Source organism: Corvus hawaiiensis, chromosome Z (assembly GCF_020740725.1).
Source record: "Corvus hawaiiensis isolate bCorHaw1 chromosome Z, bCorHaw1.pri.cur, whole genome shotgun sequence".
Classification (NCBI taxonomy): Eukaryota; Metazoa; Chordata; class Aves; order Passeriformes; family Corvidae; genus Corvus; species Corvus hawaiiensis.
Genome location: NC_063255.1, coordinates 68,143,644 through 68,169,380, shown reverse-complemented (window position 1 = coordinate 68,169,380; position 25,737 = coordinate 68,143,644). Strand labels below are relative to the sequence as shown.

The following is a 25,737-nucleotide window of genomic DNA, read 5'->3' as shown; positions in this document are numbered from 1 at the left end:
GCAGATTGCCTGTGCTTGCTCCTCCACTTGCCAGCTCTTGCCAGCTCACAAGACCTATCTGTGCTTGCAGAAGTCTCTCTGAGCAGTGGATTTACTAGAAGCATATGTAGATGAAGATCTCCTGGTACAGCTCTCCAGACCAGAACAAAGCTGCATGGGATGGTCCAAGCCATTTCTGCCGTGCAGGGCATCCATGTTGCTGTGTTTCCTCTTCACCCTCCAGAAAGTAAGGTGTCCTGATGGGTAGGAAATACACAGTCCAGACCAAAAGACATGTCACTGATGTGAACAACCCATCAGATAAGTGTTGTGAGCAGCTCTCTGACTGTGTGGCAAGGGTTGAGTCTGATGTGTCCTGAGAGCCAAGCTGACTGGCAACAAACCACCGGAAGCTGGGGAGAAGTGTCACCCCCGATGCTGCAAGCAGACTCTTATACTGGGTTAGCTGGGTCTGAATTTCATTCTGGTGTGGGGATCCAACCACTGCCCCCAGGGCTTTGCGCTCTGGGCAGTGCATGGGCACTATCTGTACGGACAGGGTCCCCCCCTCCCTTTCTTTGGGGCTTTCTGTGCTCTCGGTGGGTCCCGGTGGCCACTCCTTCTCCCCTGCAGCGCCGGTGCCTGGCTCAGTTAGGGGACGGCGGGGGGGGAAAAGGGTGGGCAGAGGGAGGCCGGCACATCTGACTCCCGCGCCTGAGTGGGACAGAGTGCAAAGGCGATGGCAGTCCCGCAGGAACGCTTGGGGACAGGGAGGGTCCCCGGGGCCTTGCCGCGCTCCGGTCTAGCCCTTAAAAACCAACCAAAAAATACAACCCAAAGAAACATGACAACCATACGAAAACAACAATTAACAAACAAACGAACACCAAACACACACACCCAGAAAAGCCACCTAAAAAGTGAAAGGAGACCTCCTCTCGCCCGTGTCTCCGCAGGGCAGCGGAGCGGGGCGGCGCAGCCCGGGGCGGCGGGCGCTGGGTGCCGCGGGGACGGGGCGCAGCGCGCAGCTCACGCGTGCAAAATTAAGTCCCCGCGCGGCGCTCCCGGCCCGCGTGTCCGGAACCCTGCGGGCGGAGGGAGGGCGACTAATCCCCCTTTTAAAAAACAGATTTGTCCCCGCCTGGCCCTCCGGTGGGGCGGAGGACAGATCGGGACGGCGGCGGCCCCTCCCCGGTGACGGCCGGCGCAAGCTCCGCGGGCGGCGCGGACGGGCCGCGGTCCCGCCAGGCAAAGGCGGCGGCGTGCGAAACTGGCGCTGGCTTTATGTTGTCCGGAGAAATACGGGAAGCAAACGTCGGCGGCTGTCGGAGGGGACATCTTTTTGTCGCCTCGGACTAAACGCAAATAAACGCTATAGCCCGAACTTATCAAGTGATCTTCGTGACCGAGAGTTTCTCACTGTGTGTTCGGTTTGTTTTTCCAGGATCTAAGCAATTTTTAATGTACTATACACTTCCCGCTTAATCCCCCTCGTTTATTATATAATTACGGTTTCAAAGTGATTATGTAATTAAAATCATGTTTCACTGCAGCGTACTTCAAAAGGAAGGCAACCTTCCCCAGCATTATTTGCCGGTGATGTCATAATTTCCCTGTGATATTTAAAATAAACACATTAGTCCAAGAATTCTAAACATGTCTGAAAGTATATAATGGAATTGATTGGCATAAAGCAATGGTGAAACCTATCACTAGTTTAATGTATTTGTATGCTCCCATGCAGTGTAAATTATAGGATAATGGGGTGCAGGCGATGGTAAGCTCTGTTTATATAATCCATTTCTTCACACAAGTTCCCATTGCTTTTCCTTCCCTTTGCTGTATGTGGTGGTTCTCTGATCCTACTGACCTCAGCCATGTGTTTTCACTTTTTCTTCTGATCTCAATTCCATGACCAGCGGGGAATAAAATACAAATTGAATAGTAACCATTCACAGGCCACTCTTTTCAAACTGTTGTTAAGCCTTCTTTGTCTTGTCTAGCAATTGATAGATAAATGTGTCGTATTTTACCCAAGTCTTTCTTCTCTCCTTGTAAAGCTTTGTTGCCCCAAGTTCCTTAGTCCATCTTTCTCTTTTTCTTTTTAAAGAAAATCATTTCATCAGGGCTTGTCACCGAAAGGGACCGTTCCCTTCACTGGCAGTACAACGGGTGATGGTTAAGCAGCAGAATCGGACAAAAATATCAGAAAGGGGAAATAAAGGAATTCCCCCAACATTTGGTCCGATGTATCCCCAGCACGACTGGAGGTTAATTTTAAATTTGACTTGTTTCTGCTGTACACGGTAAATAAAGTGCTCCCTGGGCTGCACGAAGTTCCGTTCTGAAAAGGAGAAAGTTAAATACTCGAAAAGGGAAGAAAATTTTAAAAATCTCTGCTCTTTCCCCTCTGCATGTTTCTTTGATTTCAAACCTGCTTTCTGAGCTCTCAGGCAGGGCTGACGCTGTTTATTCCTCTTTTCTTGACAATGAAAAGCAACTAAGAGAAGTTAAAGCGATCTCTTGTTATTTTGGGGTTGTTTTTCCAGCGATCTTCTCCACGGCTGCTTCTTTGGGGATATAATGCAAAAGAAAATAATTTGGAAACCCATTATTCCATAGAGAAAAACATGTCATCAATCCCATGCCTTTTATTTGATAAAAAAACAATTGTTGTGAAGGTTTCTTCCGTGACCATCTAAACTGCAGAACCGCGGTGGTTATAATTATTACCAAATTGCCAACGTGCTGAAGGCAGTCTGAGATAATCTAGCATGTATATTTTACAGCTTGGTTTAAATGTCCGTTTGTTTTTTGCTTTTTTTTTTTTAAAGGGTTACTCCTTCTCTATTGCAATGCGGGTTTTAGCTATTAACAACTGTTTTAAAAGCCGTGGTTGAGAAGAGGGATCTTTTGTTGTGCCCCTTATTGAAGAACTCCTGCTCATAAGCAAACATTTTGAAGAGTGCATCGGTCTCTAATCAAAATAATCTAGATTCTTGTGTGAAAGGTAAATATTTTGCAACCACATTACTGGACCTGAAATAACTAAACAAGTCAGACACCAAAAAAAGCAACGTGGTGAAGTGTGGGCAGTGAGAGAGCTGCAACACGGAGAAGAAGTCCTCTTAACCTGCCAAAAGCTGTCGAGTGTTTCTTCAGCAGAAAACGCTGCCGTGAGGTTTCGAAGGAAATCAGCTTAGCAGAAAAATAATTTTCGAAATTTTTCTGGAGACAACGACCGTCTGAAGCGAAGCTGTGTACCTGTAAAACGAGCCCCTGTGTATCACATGCTTCATATTAAACTTTCATGCAGTTTTCCTTCGCTGTTTTTTTCCAGCTAAAGGGTTCTTATAAACTTTCCTTCGTTTATTTAAGTCTGGTTTTCATTGCTGCAGTTTTGCATGGTTTGCCTTTGTTTAGTTTATTAACCCACAGGGTTACTTTAACTAAATATTAGGGCTGAATACTTTGGGGTTGGATTTCAACGTTTTCTAACAAAATTACTGAGTTTTTTGAAGCCACACAGAGAACTCTGTGTTGACTTTATTAGTCAATTTAACAGGCTATAAGGAAAATAAAAATAAGAAACATACTAGTGCATCCTCTCCAGTGAGGACTGGGGCTGAAACTGGTCTCTTATTTAGTATTTCAGATGCCATCGAGGCTGCGTTAACTTTACTAACGTTTTAATAGCACTGTCAAATGTACAGCACCTCTGCTCAGCCGAATCCTCGGGCGGTGCCCGATGTCGATCGCGGAGGTATTTTTTAGCCCCCCACGAAGGGGAAAAAAAAAAAAAACCAACTGAAAAAAAGTACCTCTCTTTGTGCTTGCTGCCTCACGCCTTGGGAGTAGGGTGAGGGATGGCCTGGCCGCGGGGGAGGCACAGTCAGAGAGGCTCGTCCGGCCCCGGAGAGAGCCTGGGGGGGACAAGCAGAGCTCTACTGCGGCACTGAAAAAGGTCCGGAGGCTGCTGACTTGGGCTGAGCCCGGCCACATGTGCCACCTGGGGAACATTCCCCACCCCACATCCTGGCAGTCTCTCCTTGCAGCCTCCCGTTAGGCTTGGCATGCTTACTTTGGGTGCTTCTTGCTTAGTTTAGTTCAGCTTAGTTTAGTTTAGTTTAGTTTAGTTTTGTTTTTTGTTTTGTTTCATTTCATTTTTTTTCGTTTTTGTTTTGTTTTTAAAAGCATTTGCCCTGCTGCCTGACTGGGACAGAAAGTAACACGTTAGCCTGGGAGATATGGGCGCTTGTAGAGAGAGCAAGCTGCATGCAGTCACATGTTTTGAGAAGAAGAAGCTCTTCTACAGAAAGAAACCAAAATCTCCCTGGCATGGTGCCACTTGCCTGGGTTGTAGGACCCCTCGAGCAAAAGGAGGGCGGCAGCAAGCTGGCCAGCTCTTTAGTGCAATGCACTGTCAGAAAGAAACCAGGAGACTCCTCCAGGATACTGCTATGGATACCAACCACCAGTCCATACAGGCACCCTTCCATGCCTGTCGATTTTCTTTAGGGCACACATCTCTCCCAGCAAGTAACTGTCCAGTGCTGTGCTGGACATATCATAGGGTGCTCTACAGATGAGTCCAGTGCTTTAACAGTTCACTTGTATCATTTAAAGACGAGTAACATCTCCTGGGCCTCCCCTGTGCAGGGAATGGTAAGTGGGTAGAGGTAAGTGGCTTACAGTTCCCTTTTCCAATGGGGATCTGCAGAGGTGGATAATCTCAAACCTCAAGAAAGAGAGAGGAAGGGTAGCAGAGTGTGGAGATGCTACAATAGCAATGAGACACAAAGACCAGTCTATTGGTGTCTGCTCCCTCAGTAAACAAGAGCCAACAGAAAGATGTGAAGAGGCAAGAGGAAGGAGCCAAACTGGGAAGGATCTTTGCAGGGTATCTTTGAAGGAATAAACAAGGGCAAAAGCTGTCTTTGTCACCATCACAGAAAAAGACATTGTAGCTTCCAAAATGCAAAACACCACACAAACCAAAGTGAGAGCTATGCCTGTGTGGGTGAAAGAGAAAACCCTTGTGTAAAACCTGGGTGGACATAACCAGGAAGTCAAAACTTGCAGAAAAGCCTGATCAGAGCTAGAGACAGGTTACAGGCCTGCAAGAGGACCAGCAGGTCTGTGGTCAAATATTGGAGGGACAGACCAAAATTTTAGAAAAAGCAGCTGTGTAGTGTTAGTACCCATTAACTACTCTAACAGCTTTGAATCTCAGACCTAGATATTAGAGTTATGTGAACCCCAGGATAGATGTATTAGTCCATCTAGCAGGGAGATGTGCCTTCACCTGTTTTAGGAAGTCCTCAACAAGACCTTAAAATGAAAATGCAGAACTCTTGCAATACCTCTCAATTGTAAATCAGTCTATCCACAACGACCAACAATAACCCAGCAACAAATGTATGTCATGTCTGTCAATGGAATTAATTCAGTGTGAAAATGAAGCTGTCATTTCTGATAGAGCATCTTACTGCCAACAAGCAGTAGTGAGGTTGTCCACTGCTATCTGGATAATAAAATGTAAATATGTAACTCCCTAAAATATGCCCCATTCAATACCATTAATGTAACATTGATATGCTTTTTCTGATACCAACATGGTAGAGTAAAAGAGCAAGTGCTACCTTCAAATATTATTACATATTTTTGTTTTACTTACTTGCCATTGTGTCTTGCAAAATATTTTGTGGTCTCTTGAATACGAAAGGGCAGCACAGAAGGTCTGTGTTAGAGTCAGGCTTAGGTTTCAGAAGAAATAAAAGCTTGGAGCTTAGCTAATAGTGAAGAAATAGGATAACTGCTAAAAAGGGCTAATAAATATTTACTCTGTTAAGTATTGTTTTTATTTCTCCCTCTCATAAGTGATCTTGCAGTACTATTATTCCAAAAAATTAGGATTACTGGATTAAAACCAGATTTTCTAGAGTCCATTCATAATTTTCAGGAGCAGTCTTTTATTTCTTTTATTAGGTAATACGAAGATAAAGATTTTTAATTTTTTTGAGAAATTCCCTGTTTTCCTTCACTCAAAAGAGCAAAATCTGAATAATGATTGGTAATACCTCAGTCTGAAATCTGCTGAAGTGTGGCAGCAGTAAATAGTGAGAAGAGCAAATGAACTAGAGAAACCTGGATCAAATGGGGCAAAGAGAATGTACTGGAAGAGGAACAGGTTAAAAGATGAAACAGTAAAAACATCATGATGGGAAAGCCACCAAAACCAAAAGTTTTCTGCAGTAGCTGTGCAGCTTGATAAACTCTTCCATCACTTCTATTCCCCACTGGACATGCAGTAGAGAAAAGCATTACTAAATCTGCACCTCAGACTTGATGCCATCAAAATCTTTAGATTTCATCTTGTTAAGTATATGATTCTACAAAACTCTTGGTCCCAGCTCTCAGCTGCAGTTCCCTGCTTCGCAGAGTCCCAAAACACATACTTCAGCTCTGACTTCATTCACTATGTTAAATCCAGCTGCAGCCAACATCAATTAACAAAGGAAGAACGGGTGAACCAATTATTAGTTGACTGATCTCCCTGCCTGTCATGTTGGAAATCACCCTTAACAGCTATAGGACAAGAATGAAAAAAATAAGAGCTTAGCACTTATTATATATAGGACTGAAGATATGTCTTCATTATACTGTGTATTAATTTTTCCTTCTGATTTGAAGGATGGCCATTCACATCCCTTGGCACTGCAATCAGTATTTTAAAAAAAGATCATAACAAGAAAAACCACCCCACAGCAGAACAAAACCCACACACAATAATAATAAATTACATAATTATCCAGTAATTTGAAGCAGTGATATATAGCCCACAAAATACAATCATTCCCACACCCCCGGTTTTATTTCTGTGTGGGTTAGATGTGCATATGGAGGGGTGATAGATAGACACTGCGAATATCCAACATGACAGAGCACTTATTGTCAGACAAAGAATAGAGTAAGATATCAGATTTTAATGCCATTAGTATTTTCCTACAGCAAATTCTAGTTTTGGAGGTGAGAACTCAGGCTTACCCTAATTAAAGATGAGGAGCTGTACAGTTTCATCAGTGCATTTTTTAAAAATGAGTATTTTAGAGTGTTGAGTATCTATAATATAAATGCTTAACTATTTGTTATGTAGAATTTTGGTCTAAAACCAAAGTGAAATATGGAATATATGGTAGCAATATTGGTGTGATGCACTTTAAAAGGTAGATGGGGCTGACTGTCAGAGGATCTGTGCATGGTGACTCACATGGTGGCTATTTCAAAACAAGACAGACGTTTCGTATGCGTGCCATGTCATCGTTGATACTTACCATATTTTATGTGCTAGTGGTCTTGATCTTTTTTAGAGGTTTCTATTGTTGTGGGCACTTGAGGATGTGGAGTAATAGACAATCTCCACAATTTAAATAGAGAAGCCAGATGTTGAGTTAGATGGGACATCAGGGCACGGAAAGGTAAACAGACCTCCCTAAGAGCAGGCAGCAGCTCAGTGCTGCTTTCTACTATGGGTATTTCTTTATTTGCCCTCACAGTAAAGCCCCAAATTTTTTGTGTGTGTGAAAGCTAAAATGAATTCTTTGTATAGTACAACACAATAAGAAGCACTGCACTATTTCTGCAACTGGCTTAGTAGACTCAGGAGCAAAGGTATAGAGGTGTAGAGGACTAGACAGAAGCAAATGCTGTCTTCTGTGAGTGTGTGCCAGCATATTCAGCACTATAACTCGTAGCTGTGACACCAGTGTAACCCGCTTTATGCAAAATATTTATGTGCACTGCCACTGTGTCTTCTTGCATATTTTGTATTTTTTATTTTGTAAGACAGAGGGTTCATATATTTGTGTAAACACATATATGCACATAAATACTCAAGTGTTATTACTGTCATCAGGGAAAATGTATACTGTTGTAGTTCCCCCAAGTTTCTCTGGGTTGTAAAACGCAGGGAGGCATTTGAGAGAAACAGAATTAGAAGATAAACAATTGTTTCTAGGTATGTTTCATTGACTGGGTAGGAAATTAGTGGCTTGTGATAAAGGCAATGATGACACCACGATTGCAGGCATTAGTGCTATTTGTGAGAGAATAGTTAATTTTCCTGTGTTTTAGACATACTAAATAAGAAATTATGGTATAAGAATTACTCTGGACAGATTTATTACAGAAGTAACATTCGTTTACAAAAGGGGTGTACTGACTGTCTTGTACAAAACCAGAGATGGCTGTCTGCTCCTGTAATACAGCATAAGTATCCTGTTCACTTGAAAAAAAAAGTCACCAAAATTTTAGAAAAGGGCTGTCAGTACAGATGTGTAGATATGTATTTAGGTGGTCCAGAAGTCTGGCAAAGTAGTTTCAACTACTGGTTGCAGATTTTTATCTGCTCTACTCTAGAAATGGGTGCTGATTTGAATAAGTAATTTGTGGAGTATATTGCTGTTATTTTCTTTTTGGTGTGACTAGAATTCTGCAAAAATCCTCCTTTACAAAGAAAGGTCTTCATTTAGGACAAAAAAAAACCCTAATGATTTTCAAAATATATTTCCTTCATGTTGGTGTTAGGATGTGAATGACAGGCCTAGCATTGCTCTGTTATACCTAAGTGAAATGCAGCCACTTCCTAGTGTAATAACATAATTGAGAGTACAGTGTAGTTTAAAACTTGTGAGGATATATGAAACATTCCTCCTAATCTATTAAATCTGAAACATAAGGAAAGACACAGTGAGAGTTTATCTGTGTCAGCTCATGCCCATTTGCACAGGGCTATCCAGTCTACCCTGGTTTCTAAGCTGACTTTATGAACACAGAGAAAGCTAGGTACCTCTATGTTTTCTGAGCTCAGATACTAACAAAAGACAACATTATCCTCCTGTTCTTTTAGGACCTGGTGCTGAAAACCATCACCATCCTGACTGACAGAACAATTAGTGTTGTCAGCAGAGAAAATAGTCAGTGAACCATCTGAAGGCCAATGTGTTTATTTTCCCACTCAGAGATGTAGTCTTCCCAGGTGGAGACTCTGAAAACATTCCTGCAACAGCTGACATGGTTTTTACTTCAGTGAGGGATCGGTCTACCCTGAACAGGAAATTAATCCAAACATTTAAGAGAAAGCAATACAAGCTGCACCAAGTGCAGGAGACATACAGCTATGCCACTGTCTCCACATGGAGAAAAATACCACATTTTGAGAATATTAATTTTTTCTGGTTGGTGGTTTTCCAAGCTGACCATATATAAATGATGAAACAGGATAGTGGCTGCGAGGTTAGAAAAACTGCATAAGGCAGCATGAGGTAATAGCCTCTCAGAGAAGACTTGTAAGTGCCATCACATGACCATTTAATTAAGTTACAAAATGAACTCAGAGTTCTATCTAAACATACTCCCTTGTTTTTCTTCATTTTCCAAATGTCTCTTTGTATAAACTGCATACTACAATTAACAGCACTGAGACTCCTATCTGTTTATGAAATGTACCTTTTCTACTGAAAACTAATGTGCATGTTTTCTTATAATCAGTTCAGCTAACAAAGCCAGTTCTCTTTCTGCCACCAAATACACTATTTCTTAAGATATTTCTGTCAGATGATATCACAGATGGTATCAGAGAAGCAACACAGGACACGTCAAAGAGAAGTTTCAGCCTTCTTTTTTATGCCTCTCATTGGGATACTACAGTAGAAGTGAATGCTCTGTAGTGTAGTGGCTTGATTCTTAGAAGTGTTATGAAATGCTAGAAGTTCCTTCTGTTGCCATCTGTATCAGCAAGGATGAAGTAATTTTCCCTAGGGGATTCTGAATGGAAGTAATAGCTAGAAGGACATAGAAAGGCATCCATGTATAAAAATGTAAACTCTTTAACCTGCAAAACACTGTAATTTTGAAATAACTTGTATTGATAATTTTTCAAGACAGGCCCACAGAAGAATGGGGAAGGGGGATCTACAGAAAAGAGAAGGATTTCCACAAACACAGCCCCCTTACAGAGCCTGTATTTTGTGCAAATCCTGGAGTCTTCGTGCAGCTCCTAAGTAGTCAGCCATCCTCCATGAGCACATAAAGAAATACACAATCTTAGCTGGAGGAATTTTATCTGCAATACAGTAAAGCACAAGTACAGGAGATGAAAAGACAGATGAAGATGTCACCACAAGCAATTGGCACCCCTGTGCTCCAAACCTGACACACAGAACATGCCACCCAAGCCCCTTCTTCCTTCCCCTTCTGGATCAACTTTGGTGGAAAAGCCTACTTCACTTGGTGGAAAAATCTGCTGTGAAGGTGCTGAAACGTGCTATTATGGTGGATTTGAAACAAGAGATTTTTTTTTCTTCTCCCTTGTGACAGCTATCAGGTATTTTGTGTCACCGCTGTGTTTCAAGAGTGTAAAAAACCGATAAAAAAAACCATTATACATAGGGCAATGCTCGTGTTTTAAGATTAATGTGGAACAACTAGAGAAGTTTAGGGAGAACACTTACAAGGAAAGCAAAATACAGTGTTGATTGTCTTTTTACTGCCTGAAAGCAAGACAGCAGTCTCTTGCTGTTAGACCCAGAGCTGTTTCCTAGCAGATTCCTGCATCCCTTCTGTCCTGGCACAGTGCTGCTGAGACTCAAGGCCAAGGAGAGCAGGATACTTGAAGCAGGGAAGGCACCCAGCATGGGATGTTGAGCCTTCATGTAGCTTTTTCACTTTGCTGTGAGACCAAAACCAGAAAGGGCGCTTCAGTAAACTGCAGTAATCACCAGTGCTTGTGGTGTTACCCCATTGTGTGTTTTGCTTTGCAAGCAATAAAACGTCTCTTGATTTCAAATGTTGCCTTCCACAGCTTGCCCACACCCTCAACCCCTAGTCTTAGCACTGCTGGTCGTTTTACCCTGCAGTGTACACCCTCAGGTCTTTACTCTCCTAAAGATGTTAATGAAAACTAGTCAGCTGAATGAAGGAAAAATGCAGTTGCCAAAAAAAAAAAAAAAAAGAAAAGAGCCACCCAAAACGAACCCCTTGCTTCTTACCCAGAACCCATCTGAAAATCTCTTAAGAGTTGTGTGCAAACAAGCAGTGGTTTAAATGAAGAAGCCTGAGGTCAAACGCTGAGAGCACTGTGGATCCCAGCAGGACGTCTATCCCATGCTGTAAAACTCTTCATGCACTCCAACACTGGCATGTCAGAGGACATTAACAAGGGTCTAAGAAATATACAAAGAAGGGTTTTTTTGTAGGATTAGTGAAAAGAGCATATGAATTTCTTTTTAAAAATTGTTAGGGTGTTTAGATACATAAATTTCAATGATGTGGGCATGCAGGTACAGTTTGCCACTGCTTCTGTTCTCGCCCTAGGTACAAGATTTCATCACCATCATGGACATTTGCTGAGCTTGTTTGCTCTCTACTGCCTATGACTTTGAGCATTTACTGTCTCTCCGCTGTTGTTGTCTCTGTCCCTTCTTCCCATCGTTCCATATTCACCAGCAGATGTTCACCCTCCTCTGTGCTCCACTGTGGCTACATCCTTGGGTGGTCCAGCTTCCCTCAGGGAAACCAAAACCCCTTGAAAAAGAAAATGGTAGCTGCAGGAAGGCAGATAAGGCATCTTTCTTCCTCTTACTTAAAGTACAGCAGCACTGGCATATTTTCAGTTCTTTAAACAATCTGGGGATGGTGATGTCTCTTCCAGCAACTGTGTCTTTTTCTCTGATGCTGGTCTGGTCTGGCCTGAAAAGTAGAGACCTGCACTATGACAGGAGCAGTGAGTAAAACAGCAAGAGAACAGTCTATGGTTGTGGTGCCATTCTTGGGGATATCAGGCATTTAAATGAGGGGAAAGGGGCAGTATGTGCAGGTCCATGGCAAAAGAACCCACAGCCAGAAAAATAAAGGAACTGGGCAATGAATGATGCAACTTGCAGGGGACCGTTCCTGTGGTGAGCAGTTCAGCTGCACTGGATGACACAACAGTGCGTCATGATTCTCTGGATCACAGAAGTGTCATCTTCATCCAAGCCCAGGGAAACACAGTGAGGTACATTTACATAAGTCTTTAACTCCAGGACAGGAACAAAGATCTGTGCTGGGTTAATGGAGAACTTGCTATCCAGGTGTCTTGGTTTGAAAGACAGGTGTCTGCTAAGGAAGGCAGGAGCCTCCCTTGGAATGGCAGATTCTCTCTGAGTTGTTATAATTTTGAAATCAAGGGGCTTTCAGGCAAAGATATGGGAAAGAAGAATAACAGTTCTTTACTATTATATATCTGTATGTGTATAACAAGGCAAACAAACAGCAATAACTGCGGCAGTAACAGCAAACAATCACAAACCCAGCCCCAGCCTTCTCGGCTGTCAGGCCCTTTCCCCTCGGGTGCAGTTCCGCTCGCAGCCGGCAGGGGCGCTGGCGGCTCCCGGTGAGCAGGGCAGGTGCGATGGTTCCCCCGCGGCTGCAGGGGGCGCTCCGGAGCGAGCTCGGGGAGCACGCGGCAATGGCGGCCTGGGGTCCCGGGAAGGGATGGGACAAAGGCTTCACAAACCCCTGGGCAGCCGATCCCGGTGTCCGGCCGGACCCTCGGGAACAGCAGGCTGGAACGGCAGGGACGAGCACAAACCCCGGGTGGCAGACGAGGTGTATCCAAACGGAGAACCCCCCGGAGGTCTGGGCAGGGCAGGGCGAGCAGGGCTACAACGCAGCGAAGGCTCGAAGCAGCGGCGGGGCAGGGTGGCCACGGCCCGGCTCCCAGCGGGGCAGGGAAGGCGGGCTTGGGATCTCGGAGCTTCCTCCAGTCGTGAGGAAAAGCAGCCGAAGAAGCAGGCTCCTTCTCTCTCTGGACGCTGAGACCCAACCGACCCCACACCCAGGTGAAACAAAAGAGTAGCCAGGCGCACCCCACCCCCAGTGGGTAGCTCTTTGTTTTCTTAAATATCCAGCGATTTGTTGTCTTAGTAACAGTATGGGGGAAAATTCCTTTAACAGAAAAAAAAAAAACCCCTAGAACTCCTAAAAAACCCCAACACCAGGTAAAGTAATTTGCTGGCCTGAGAACTGGGGGATGCTGCTCCACTAATGTGAGCTAAAATTCAGTTTTGTAATCTGAGGCTTAATGCATGACTCGTGACATAAGCTCTTGCTGTACTGATGGCAGCATCCTGGGAAATGATGTGTCTGGGTCAACGGCGGTGCCTTCATTTGCTGTCTCAGGACTGCTGCTTTGTGACCTGAGAGTGGCAAGATCAGGGAACTGGCATGGGGGAATGTAATCCCAGGGGTACAATCATGGTAGAGGGAGAGCATTTCTCAACCTCAGGTCCAGATTGGACTGTGGAATGTGGGAAAGAGCCTGGTGTCATGTCCAGAACAAAGCAAACCTAAACTGGAAGAATCAATGTGGCCTGAGAGACAGATACATTAGGGACTGGGACAGGACTACAGGATCGCATCTCCTGTGCCTTCCAATGTCCTTCATTACTAGAGTGCCCTTAGCCCTCCTCTTCTTGCTCAGAAGCAGCCAATGATTTTCAAATCTGCAGTACTCAGAAAGCCAAAATCCCCTAGAGAGTCAAGTTGTATTATTAGCATTCACATCCTGTTTGAAATGCAGTCAAGCTCACAGCAGGACTTTTATGTCCCTCTGGTGCTTCTGTTGCTTGCGACCATCTGAAGCCGCACTTCAGATACCCAGTTTTAGTCTTGTGCTGGTCCTGGCCTCAGCCATGTCTGTGGCGAGGCATTTGCAGGGGCCTAACATTTCAGGGCATGGCAGGGAGGGCTGTAAGCACAGGGTGATGGTCCAAGGAAGCTCCTGTGCCCTTGTGGGGTGTCACAGTGGGAGTGCCTGTGACCAAAATGGTTCAGGGCAGGGTCTCTCTTGCAGGTGATTTGTGTGCAGGGTGAGCCAGGTCCCCAGGGGTGTTGGTTTAGTGGGTAGATGTGGATGTGACTGGAGGTCACATGATGGGCTTCACAGTAGGTAAAGAGAAGTCCAAATCTGTTGAGTGTCAAACTAAAGGAAAAAGCATGTGAGTTTAAGACACTTTATAGTAGGGAGCAGAGGCTTCAGCAATGATGATTTCCAAGTGTTAATGTAGGCCAGAAGTGAAAGCATCTGATCTAGAGCCCCACAGATCCCTGGAGGATGGTAAAGAAGTGCTGAGGGCACAGGAAGCCCAGAAATTCTGCTGAATTATTTCCCATGCTATCTGAGGATTTCCCAACCCAACTTCCCATTTCAATTTTGAGCAACAGTGATGGGAAAAACTCAGAGAAGCAAGTGGGAGTAAGACCTCCACAAGACCTATGAGTCGTGTCAAATCTCTTGTGTTAAGACTCCCTTCCTCTTCATGCCCTCCTGCAGCTGAGATTATCTTTCTCACATTCGTGTGGCACAGTCCTTCTCTCTCCCTTTCTGTCTCCAAGAGTAGCTGTAGCTGCCACCCAGCTGTGCTAATCCAGCTGTGCCTTGCAGTACACTCCTGGGCAGCAGGAGTGTGCAGAACAGTGCCACTGCTGTGGCAGGTCTCTGAGCCAGACACTGCCCTTCACACTGCTCTGCTAAGCAGAGCATCCGCTGGCTGCAGAGCGTGCAGCTCTTCTCTCTTCTCCACAATTTATCCTGATGTGTCAGATAGCACTCCGAGCCACATCATCTCACACTCTTGGAAGAAGGTTAGCAATGGAGGTGTCTGTTTTGGGACCTGGGTTGTAGTGTTTCCCAATAACTTGCTCTGCAGAGATAAAGTGGAGTACATTACCACAAAAGTGATAAACCAAGAGGCTTTTCTAATTTAGCATACGCACCTTGTCTGTGCCTGTCTGAGATATGGATACGTTACAAGCATAAGCCAGGATTGTGCTTCTGTGCTCAAGGTATTTGCTTAACATTCAGCTCTTGTGCAAAATATGTGCTTCAGAATCTAGTTTCGTTTCTATATGTTAGACACCTTTTTAGCCATGACGGGCAGGAAAATAAATTATTAGAAGAGTAACCAAGTGTAAATCTTTGTCATGCTGAGTTTGCAGGCAGCCTGGGAAAGAGCTCTGAAGTGGATGTACTGTCTCGTTCATCTCAACAGGTTATTAACTTTGAGGCTTGCAGTCTAAAAGTATAAAAGCCAATGCTATTACTCCATGTCTGTATTAGCAGGAGGCTGTAGTGAACACAGCCTGAAATCATCCTTTTCATTGCTCAGAGGGCAGTCATGGTGTTAGGCCCATCTCCATATCTCAGTTTTTGCCTTAAATTGTGGGCCTTCTAAGCAGTTAATGCACTGTTTTCCATTCCAGCTTTCACCAAGCACAGACCAGACTACCAGAAGAGAGCCCACTTTCCTACACAAAGCTTGTGTTTTCTCTGTTAGGTGTAGCTGTACAGAAACTTCAAGAGCGGGACAGTGAGGGGTAAAAGACGCACACAGGGCTAAGGTAACCCTCTGGATTTTGCTGGGACAGATGAGGAGTGCTCACATCTTCAGGGCCAGTAAAGATGCAAATGGAGATACCTTTCCTCATTGCCTCTTGGATGCTGCCTAGGTGCACACCTAACCAACCTGAGCATGACAGCAGGAGAGCAGGCACACTACAACAGGGACCTGACTCTAACCTGTAATGCAGAGGTTTCTCTAGAAAACTTGCTTCTCCCAAGCAGTTGTCATATTTCTCTGACAACATTTTTTGATGCTGCTGTACAGTTCCTATATTCAGACTTTCAACACTTTGATCTTCGGATGGAACATGATGGAGGAAATCAGTGTTAGTCCACTGACATGGATGCTGCTGTTTATGCTCCTAACATAAGTTACCCCTCCCCACTCCCCAAATTTCAAGCCGCAAAGCTGCCATGGCATTTCTGATCTATTCTTCTCACAGAGCTTCCAGATCTGTGCAGTGACATTTTAACACCCTCTTTGGGAGCAGGGAGAGAGGGATCAGTGAAGGATAGCAGACGGCAGAGGTCAGAGCAAGGCTGCACTCTGGAGAGGTGCTAAGGGGTACAAGGAGACTATTAAAGATCAAGGTAGTGCACCTTGAGCAGAGTAGAAAAGATACAAGAGAGAGGCAGCGGGAAAGGAGAAGATCCATCAGGGCACACATAGCTGGGGTTTGTTTAACACTTTGCTTTCTATCCCAACCACAGGTATAATTAAAAGCACAGTTTGGTTCTGGCTTCCTTTTGCTCATTTTCTTTTTCTAAACCTGTTGCACAAGTTACACATGCAAAGCATTTGAAATAACAAGGCGCAAGAGCATCAAAGAGGCTCACGCATACGAGGGGTTGCAGAGGCTTTCAGCTGAGTGCTCCCCACCTCCGGGAAGCCCTGAGCTATGGATTGGCCTTCGTTGTGTGTGAGGCCCCGAGCAAAAGCGGCTGTTACAGACAGCTGGGGGCTGGAATCAAGCTGCGATAGGCCCCCCTCTGTGCTTGCACTGCTGGAGACAGGAACAGCCTGCAAGGAGCAGGGTTTTCACAGGATGCTAGACCTCAAGGAGCTGCTGTGGTTTGGGGACTCTCTGTCTGTCGTTTATGTTGCGGGATTAGACCATGGTGGATAATCAACACACAGAGGAAAAATAGTCATGCCATGATTTATCAAACACACATGCAAGAACAAGCATGAAGTACTCCAGGCTTGACAATGAAGTGGATGCTGTTGGAAATGTAGGCACCTGGCTAAGAAAGCACATGGGCACAAAGGGGCGATGCTGACTGCTGACTAATTACAGTGCAAGAACCACATGCAGGCAACAAGGCAGCAGAACTGCTCAGAGTCTGAGGCAATGATTTGCTTCCCCTGTTTTGTGATTCACAAGCCACAAAGACTGTAGGCATGATTCTAGTGATGGTGATAACCATCACCACAGGAAAGTTGCAAAGGTTCTTGCTGCATGAGAAGCTGTTGGTGATGATGGCATGAGTCAAACCAAGGCCAACCTCAGAGTACCTGTAGGGCTCACCATCCTTCCTCCAGTGCTCCCAGCCAGCAGTGAAGACACTGACTAATATTTATGGAAAGGAGCAGGTGAGGAAATGACATGCACCGTTGCTAAACAAATAGCTTTTATTTCTTCTGCCTCTGGCAATGACATGATTTCTTAACAGAGGAGCACAGCGCTTTTATTCCTCATTCAAACTATTGTGGAGCCATTCCCAGTGACTTGTAACAGCTGAACTTAGGTCTGGTCAAATCATTTGCTTATCAGAGACATTAACTTTTCTACTTACTGTGTACAATCCTGTTATGGACTGCATTACAGCAGTCTTTCTCTGGATCCTAGCATCCAGGAACTTGAGAGCAAACAAATTTTTTTTCCTGTTTGTTTCAGAAAAAGATTGTATCAGAATTCAGCATGTTGAGATTTTCATTTATTTCATTTTTACTCTAAGGAATGTTCCTGATGAGAGTAAATTTCAGATCTTGATGGCAGGAATTGCTCTCCTGGGGGTTACATTGTAAAGCGGGGACAGCAGCAGTGTTTCACCCTTTTGGCTACTAAAGGCAACTGCGTGGTCTAGCCCCGTGCTGAGTAGGAGATCAGGGAGTGTCTCTCAGGGCAGCACAGGTTAGGACAAGGCTTTTCAACAAAAAGCAAAACCCACTCAAAAGAAACAAATCATGTAAAAGCCAATGTGTTCTCGCTTCCTTGCCCACTGCCCGCCCCCCCCCCCCCCCCCCCTTCAACTTTCATGTCATTGGCTCAGTTAATTAAAATTGCAGTAATAGGGAGACTGGATGGTTTAGCAGATTGGTAATGGGATATACAGCCTTTCACCTCTAGGTCAGTGGTTCGATTGCGGCCCAAGTTGGTAGTGACCAAAAGTTATTAGCATCGAATGGCTGCTCGGTGACCTCTGTGAGATGCGTGGGTGATTTCAGGGCTCTCTCTCCCAGGCAGGTGTCCATCTGGCAGGAACTGCTTTCTGTGGCTGGCACTAATTGGCACCCTTGCAGGCAATCCCAGCCTGGAGATGGCCTGGGCACGGAACTGGCATCAGTCCTCTCCATGGTGGTCCTGTCCCCTGAGCTGCTGTGGAGCTGCTTGCCTTGCTCATGCCTATTCTGTGTGGATAGAGACACAGTCCTGCTGCCCAGGCTGCCTAGGGATTACCTCTGTTTTACCTCTGTTCAGCAGCAGAGTGAGTGTGAGTTGAACCAATATGATATTTGAAACAAGAAGATTGTGGGGAATGGTTGGCATTTGCTACTCAGTTTTCACTAAGGGTGAGCAATTTGGGGTGGTACACCCACTTTCCTACATACTAGAAAAGGCAGCTGTGTAAGTGTGAGGCAGAAGATACGGTAGCACAGGTGACATGAATGACAGGTGAAAACAAGGTGGCTGCAAGCCAGCAGGACCTGCCAGCATCCAAAACAGCCATCACAGTGCTTGATTCACTTTGGGGAGGGCACAAAGCTCTGCAAAGACAGGACTGCCCTGGGCAGCCCATACTGAAGAAGAGCAGACACAAAGATTTACAAGTTATTGCCATTCAGAGTTCCACAGCCCCTTGGGTGGAAGAGAGAGCAGAGACGGGGTGGTCAACCATGCCAAATTCAGCTCTCTCAGTTTTCTGACCAAATTGTTACTATCTAATTAATCTCTCATTTAAAATATTGGTATGGCCAAGGCTTCTGTGGGTGTGAGTCAGCAGAGCTGCTTCAGGCTGATTACACCAGCTGGCAATTTTCCTCTCAATATTGGTGACTCTTGCAGTTAGTCAGGAAAAACGCAATCCATGTTTCTGTTTTTCATAGCTGTGGCATGACAGTTGAGAGAAGGAGAAGAGCAATATTTTCTCCAGCTTCCCTCAGCACAGTATTTGAGTTCCTTGCTTTCTGGCCATTTCAATCCCCACAACTCACTAATAAAATCTTTATGACATGCAAAATTATGCAGGAAATACAGGCTGGCATGAGTTTTCTGAGTCTTCTTGCCCCTCAGTTGTCTGCGAAAAGCCTTTTCCAATGTCATCAGGAGTCCTGTGAAACTGTTGTTTCAATATACAACCACAAACCTTTGGTAGTTTGGTAGTAGTTTGTTGTAGCAGTGCCTGCAGAACCATTTCTGGTCATGCTCAGAGGTGACCTTGCACAGCAGCATCTGCTAAGCTGTTTACTGAGAAGGCAATATTTTCGGCTTTCTGTGTCCAGGAGGCTCTGCCAAAGCCCTGCCAAGGCAACAAATTTGCTTAGGAATTTGGCTCTCTCTCCCAGCACACACATTGTTACTTGCAAACAAGTGGAAATGTTTCCTTTTAATGTTCTTGCTCAGCTCCTTGAGGTCACTGCAGAGTCTGAGTCTGTCCTCTTCCTTCCCCACAGCTTTTAGGGCCTCAGCTCAGACTGCTAGTCTTTGATTCTACAAACAATGCCATCTGCTGTCATGTTTTATAGCTCCTCCGCTGGTATGTTTTCCCTTCAAAAGATGATCCAACACAGTGGGTTGCCTGACAGACTCTGTGTTCTTCCACCGCCTCACCGGTGAGTCTGTGTCCTAAAGCAATCCCGTTCCTGAGAGCTTGCCAGATAACTGGTAGCTACTGGGCCACCAGCATAGCTTTTTTGTCTAACAGCAGTGAGAGGTGGCATGTTCCTGCAAGCCCTTATTTCAATTGGTGATTGTCCCAGTTTGTGCTTCTGTAAGTGTGGGATTTGTTCCTCGCCAGGGACAAATGATCTCACCTTGAACCTTTAACTTCAGTGCCTCATTGTCACTTTTCCATTGTAGAAATTCAGTTGTTACTTCATTTGCATCCTTGAGTGTTACTCCAAAGTATTTTTTAAACATCTGTATTCTGCTTTTGCAGTTTCATCCTTTCCCACGTGGTTTCAAAACCAGTTTTTCTCCACCGCTTGGAACTCTGAACTCTGACTGTAACACATGCCCTTCCTTTGCTAGAACGTCTTAGTGGAAGGTTTGCAAATAAATGGACATTTCACATTCCTAAGTCAGATGCCACATCAGTGACATTGTTCTTTGTTTGGCATGAGTTTTCTTCTCCCTTTTCAATTTCTCTAGAATGTTTTCTTCTGTGTTTATCTGTGGAGTTGACGGTTGTCTGTTGCAATACATCTGTTCCTGCTCCTTGGCATGAAATTCTTGCCTCTTTGAATCTTGGGTTGATGTCTCTGAAAAGTCTTTCAAGGCCTTTCTGTTGCTCAACTCCAAAACTATTTGCTTTTTCACGACTCACTCATATTCCAGATTCACAAAAAGAACTTCTTGATTTGAGGCCAAGGAAACACTGACTCAATTTCTTTTCAATTTTGACACCTTACTTGAAAAAAATACATTCCAGTTTTCACTGCGATCTACAACTGTATTGTAGTCATTACAGGCCTGAAGAATCTTAAAATACTTAAAATACACAGGTTTAAATACACACCACACACAATGGTGAAGGAGGATCATATTTTCTGTTTAAAGAAGTTAAAATTGAGCTATTATTTGCCAGTGCAGAACTGCAGCTATCCACAAGGACTTCCTGGCAGTACACAAAGGATTCTGCATGCAGTTTTCTCTATAGCAAGCACATTAGTGCTGTAGTGACCATGCGTCCAATATTACCATATTGCAATCCTTTTTTCTTCCCTTCAGAGATCAGTCATGCTATTAAACTCCAATTTTATTATTAATACTTCAGCCTACATATGATGTACATTGCTGAAGAATAACCTATAAATGGTATACATTGCTTAAAACAATCTACCTACATATGATGTGCATTGCTTAAAAACTATGGAGTCAATTGCCAAAACTAGGCAGAGTTCACAAATTAGTAGAGTAAGAAATATTTCTCTTACCTTTCAAAAATGGAAGCCAAAATTTTCCAAAAGGTGGTGTATTAACCTTTGGTGTTAGTGGGCTGAAAAACCATTAAACAGTGGAAACCCATAAAGATTTCCAAATTTTTTAGGCCAACAAGTCATTATAACTCTTCAGTGATAAGGGACCACTCTGCCAGCTTGTCATCAAACTTTTACTTAAATATTTCTGCTCCAAAACACTGTAGAATATTGTATTTCCATAGACAATATCCCATGTACTGACTGTTCCTTGGTGATCCATAAACGTCAGTGTGGGAACCACTGCTATGTGCAAAGTTAGACAAAAAATCATATAACTACGGCAAACTAGAAAAATTCCCATGTCCTTCCCAGAAATCTGTCCAATAGAGATGCAGCTCGGATGTAATTAGTCGCTTTTCCTTCATTTTGTTTAAATATATCTTACTTTGTGGTTACTTTGTCTAGCCTTCAGGTTCTATTACAAGCCCTTCAGTCAAGAGCTTTTCTGGCGGTGTACGACACTGAGCACAATGTGATGTTGATTGATGAGCACATCAGTAACAGGGAATGCTGGCAGATTTCTGCTGTCTGTGTTACAGCCCCACTAGCCTATTATATTTATGTCAAACAAAGATTTGTGTTTGCTTGAACTCAATGTTTTTTCATCCATGCTTAATGCTTCTCAGGGTTGGTCTCCCTACTGGAAGCTGTGGAAGGTATATGCCTGACATGCCCAGGTCAGTGGTGTTTCACAATTCTTTCTAAGCAGTCCTGGGGAGATTAAGGGAGGGATCCTGTACTCCATTTTCACAAGTTTTACATACTTTAAAATAAGACCCGTGTTGTAGTGTTGGCTATTATACACAAGTGTTTAGTGGAAAACCACTCAATGTACCTGTACACCCTCCCCCCCAAAAGACAAAGAAAGAAAAAAAAATGAGAATGAATAAAATACTTTCCTTCGTGATATTTAAGAACTTCATCCCACCAAGCCACAATACAGGTATTTCCACCTGTACGGTCTTATTTAGGGAGTACAAATATTTTAAACATGGCACACTCCTTCAAAACCAGGCAAATTGCAGTATTCTATATTTTTGTGGTCTGCAAGAGAACTGGAAAAAATCCCCACTTAATGCAAATATGGTTTTTAGCATCCATTTTGAAGAAAAGCTATCCTGTTGAAGTATCATGATTAACAGCAAACTCAGTGTAATTCACCAAAAAGTTACATAATGAATGTAGACATGATCAGACTTGGTATTACTGATACTGCAAAGTTAATGAATGTGCAGAAGTGATATTTCAAAAAGTCTTCTCAGGTTTTTTGATGCATCATAAAAAAATAAAATAATATTGGGCCATTTTTAAAATATATTTTTTTAAATCGCCTTCAACCCAAAAACTTTCATGGTTTGGAAATTGCCCAACTACTCCAAATTCCTTTGAATCCAGAGGCATGGGATTCTCTAGTCCTGGCTCTGTCTCACTGTGACATGCCTGCAACTGGTTTGTTCTCCCTCTATGCTGCACAGTGAACTGAAGGACAGGCTGAATTTCCACATTTGCAAAGACTGAGGAAAATAAAAAGCAGATATTTTCTAAATCCAAATTTATTTAAATTCATTCAGAGAAGTAGAAATCCTGGTAACCACTAATAGTCAGAAGGGAAAGGGTCAGCTAACCTCAAGTATAAGCAGTATACAATTAAGCTGGTGTTTCTATAAAGAAAAACATTATTTTAAGTATGTTTTCTGCCAACTGTTGGTAACACACAAGAGAAGTGGTCACTTAGCTGAGTCTTCTGTTCTGCCTGAGCTACTCCTCTGTGTCTCTGACCTACTTACTCTTTCATCCAGGGCTTGAAACAAAAATTAGCAGCAAAGATTTTCTGTCTGTAGACACATCCAGCAAAACATTTCGTCATTTCCTACAGACTGTTCTTTGCGTTCCTGTGGGAAAACTGGAAAAATCCTCTTGCACCCAGAGTTGTGTTGACATTAACCAAAGGTTAATTTGTGCCACAGTTGGAATCCATTGGATAGCTCAGTGCCTGCTCCCTCCTACAGCTCCCCATTCTCAGCAGCATCAATGCAGCTCTGCTAATCAGTAAAAACATACCATCCTCCTTTGACTGCACAGAGACTCTTGCTGCCAAAATACGCTTTCGTGTACCCTAGAATTCCAGTAACTCCATTGGCATAGTGAAATTGCACTGTAGAAAATGAGAGCAGAGCCTGGCCCCTGGCTGAGGTCTCATATTGGGGCAGATGACAGCTGTGGGGTTTGGAGCATCAGGTTACTCAGAGGCCGAGTTGAAAGCTGAGACAGACAAAGTACGGACTGCGACTTCTGAATTTCAGTTTTTCATAGTAAACATAGACACCTGCAAAACAACACGCAGTCTACACACACTGCTAATAACCTCTCTGCAGGCAACATTACTAAGATTTTAGATATGTCTTCAGAGGAAAGATGGAATAACAATCATGATCTTATGCAGGAAACAAAGCATAGAACAGGATGGATACATTACTCCCCAAAAAAGGGGTGTCATTCATCTTTTTCCACTCTTTTTTTTTTCTTCAAAATTGGAAGCAAACTGAATAGCAAAAGCCCTGATACCAAACAATAGAATTTTTACACCAAAAGTAAAAAAAAAAAAAAAAAAAAAAAAAAAAAAAAAAAAAAGTCTTTGTGTCCATTGTTCCTTAACATGCTGGATGGAATTTGTGACACTTCAGAGAAAGAAAATGTTGAGTTCATCACAGTTTTGAATCTGGCTGCCTGATGAAAGGCGACGTGTATGAACATTTGATATTTTACCTTTATTTCTTTAAATATTTAGTTAAGTATGCTAGCTACAAATACTAAGCCAGCATTTAAAAAGAAATATTTGTGAGTGTAAAATCACTGTTAATAAAAAAGTAAACACTGTAATATAAACATTGTAACACTTGTAGCTTACTTATTTCAATAAACATCACTCAATACGTAACTGAACTTCCATTAGAAATGGAAGAAGAAATAAAAGTTCGTCCTTCTTGGGATGAAAACATTGCAAGATATGGTTCTCAGAGACTCATTAACTCAGTCTGGTTTGTAGTTTATATTATTTATGATTTGCTAAGAGTAAATAGGTTTTTCATTTTAAGAAAGTTGAGTTAAATTAATTGAGTCCAGACCACCTGGATTTTCAGCAAGTTAAAGTCCACCACAGATGCAGATTTAAGTCTTGAAAACCAGTCCTGCCTAAATTCAAACACAGATTAACATACCCCAGGCTTTATAGCAACATCTATTGTGGACCAGATAGATACCTCCTATTTTAAAGTACAGTTATCCCACATTCATCTCATATTCCCAAAGCAACTTCCTATATCAGTAAGGTGTATCTTAAATTATTTTTTGGGTCTGAGTGGTATCACATAATTGCAAAATCAGGGTTGTTTATGCTGTTGCTTGTTAAAAGTATAGTTAAGATCTCAGGCAAATAGACCTGTCCATTGGGTCTGCTTGTTTATTTTTAAAAATTGTCCTTTTAATATGTATCTGTTTTTATGCAAGCCCCTTTATGGAAGGTTAACTGTCACAACAAGTGGTTTCCTGCTTTAAAATATGAACAGGTTGCCTCATCCTTGTGCTAATCTTCCATTGCAGTGGGTACTTGTAAGCCTGGTGGGAATGCTGCAGGAAGGACAAGTAAGGATCCGAGTTACCTGTACTATTTTCCCATACAACAAACTACTACAAAACAATCAAAAACAGGACTGGGAGATGGGCAGAAACACAGGACAAAGAAGATATGAAGAACAGATAATGGGTGCTAAAGCAGTTTCAAAGTGAAGCTGAAGCCCAAAGCAGAATGTTTTTCAGCCTGTATAACATAAAAATGACTGTTAAGACCTTGCAGATCTTTGCTTCCAAATATTTTAAATACCTGACACTTAGGATAAACCAGTTTGTATCAAAGACAATGGTGTTAGGGGGCGTTTTTTGGAAAAATTTGTTTTAGAGAAGTGGTTTTATGTGTCCCTATGTAATTTCTGGCTGAGTTGGTTTAGCACAGTCATGAGAGAAGGGGAATACCACTAGAAATTATCCAAATCAGAGGTTATTTTAATAGCAAGACAATAATAAAAGACAACCAAGAAGGCCACCTGAGACCGCTGAAGTACATGACTGTAGATTTAGCCTAATTTCTAACTCCTTTTTACACTCGTTAAAATTGAGCACTCATAGAAAATATTGCCAGATCATGAGAGATCCACCTCCAACTGGATATCTGGTTTGATTTAAAGAGTTAAATAATGATCCTCTGCCATATGTTGAGTATAATGTGAGGTTTTTAGCAAAGTATGTCTTAGATTAAGCCTACAGTATACGCCACAGCACCCTTGAGTTGTTTCTCTGAAATGAAACAGCATTGCTTCTGCTTGCCAGTTGAGAGGACTTTCCCTTCAGGCTAAATGAGACAACAAATTAGGGGTGGGCCCTTCAGTGTGGTCTTTTGCAAATGGAAGGTACTGCACTGTCTAACCAGGGAGGTTTCTGACTGGGGAGGTGTAACAAGATTAGACAAAAACCAGTTGAAATAACTGAATTCAGTCATACAGATGCAGCTGCAGACTGTTCCACTCCTGTGGGAAAGGGGAGTCTGGGCACATCCTGAAACATGCCTATCAAAGAAGAGGAACTGCTAACATCTATGTACATATGTACATCACACATGGCAAATAAAATACCCATGAAAATAATACTTCTGTAATAATTATGCTGAGAACTGCTTGGGATTTGAAATTTTTATGCAACAATTAACGTGTAACAATTGTTTCAAATATTAGAAAACCCCAATAAATTACTACAGTTTCTTAAGAAGCCATTATACAGACAATTTTGAAAAAGCTTGTGAATTCTTGTTTTGGTTGTAATGACTCCAAAGGAAAGATTACTT

General features: G+C 43.1%; 1 long non-coding RNA gene across 1 annotated transcript; it reads left to right on the top strand.

Moving 5' to 3' along the window:
- Positions 1–7,481: 7,481 nt before the first annotated feature.
- On the top strand, positions 7,482–12,915 carry LOC125319524. The gene is made up of 3 exons (XR_007200787.1): positions 7,482–7,492; positions 8,735–8,741; positions 12,814–12,915. It is a non-coding gene; the product is annotated as an uncharacterized LOC125319524 (long non-coding RNA).
- The last annotated feature ends 12,822 nt before the right edge of the window (positions 12,916–25,737 follow it).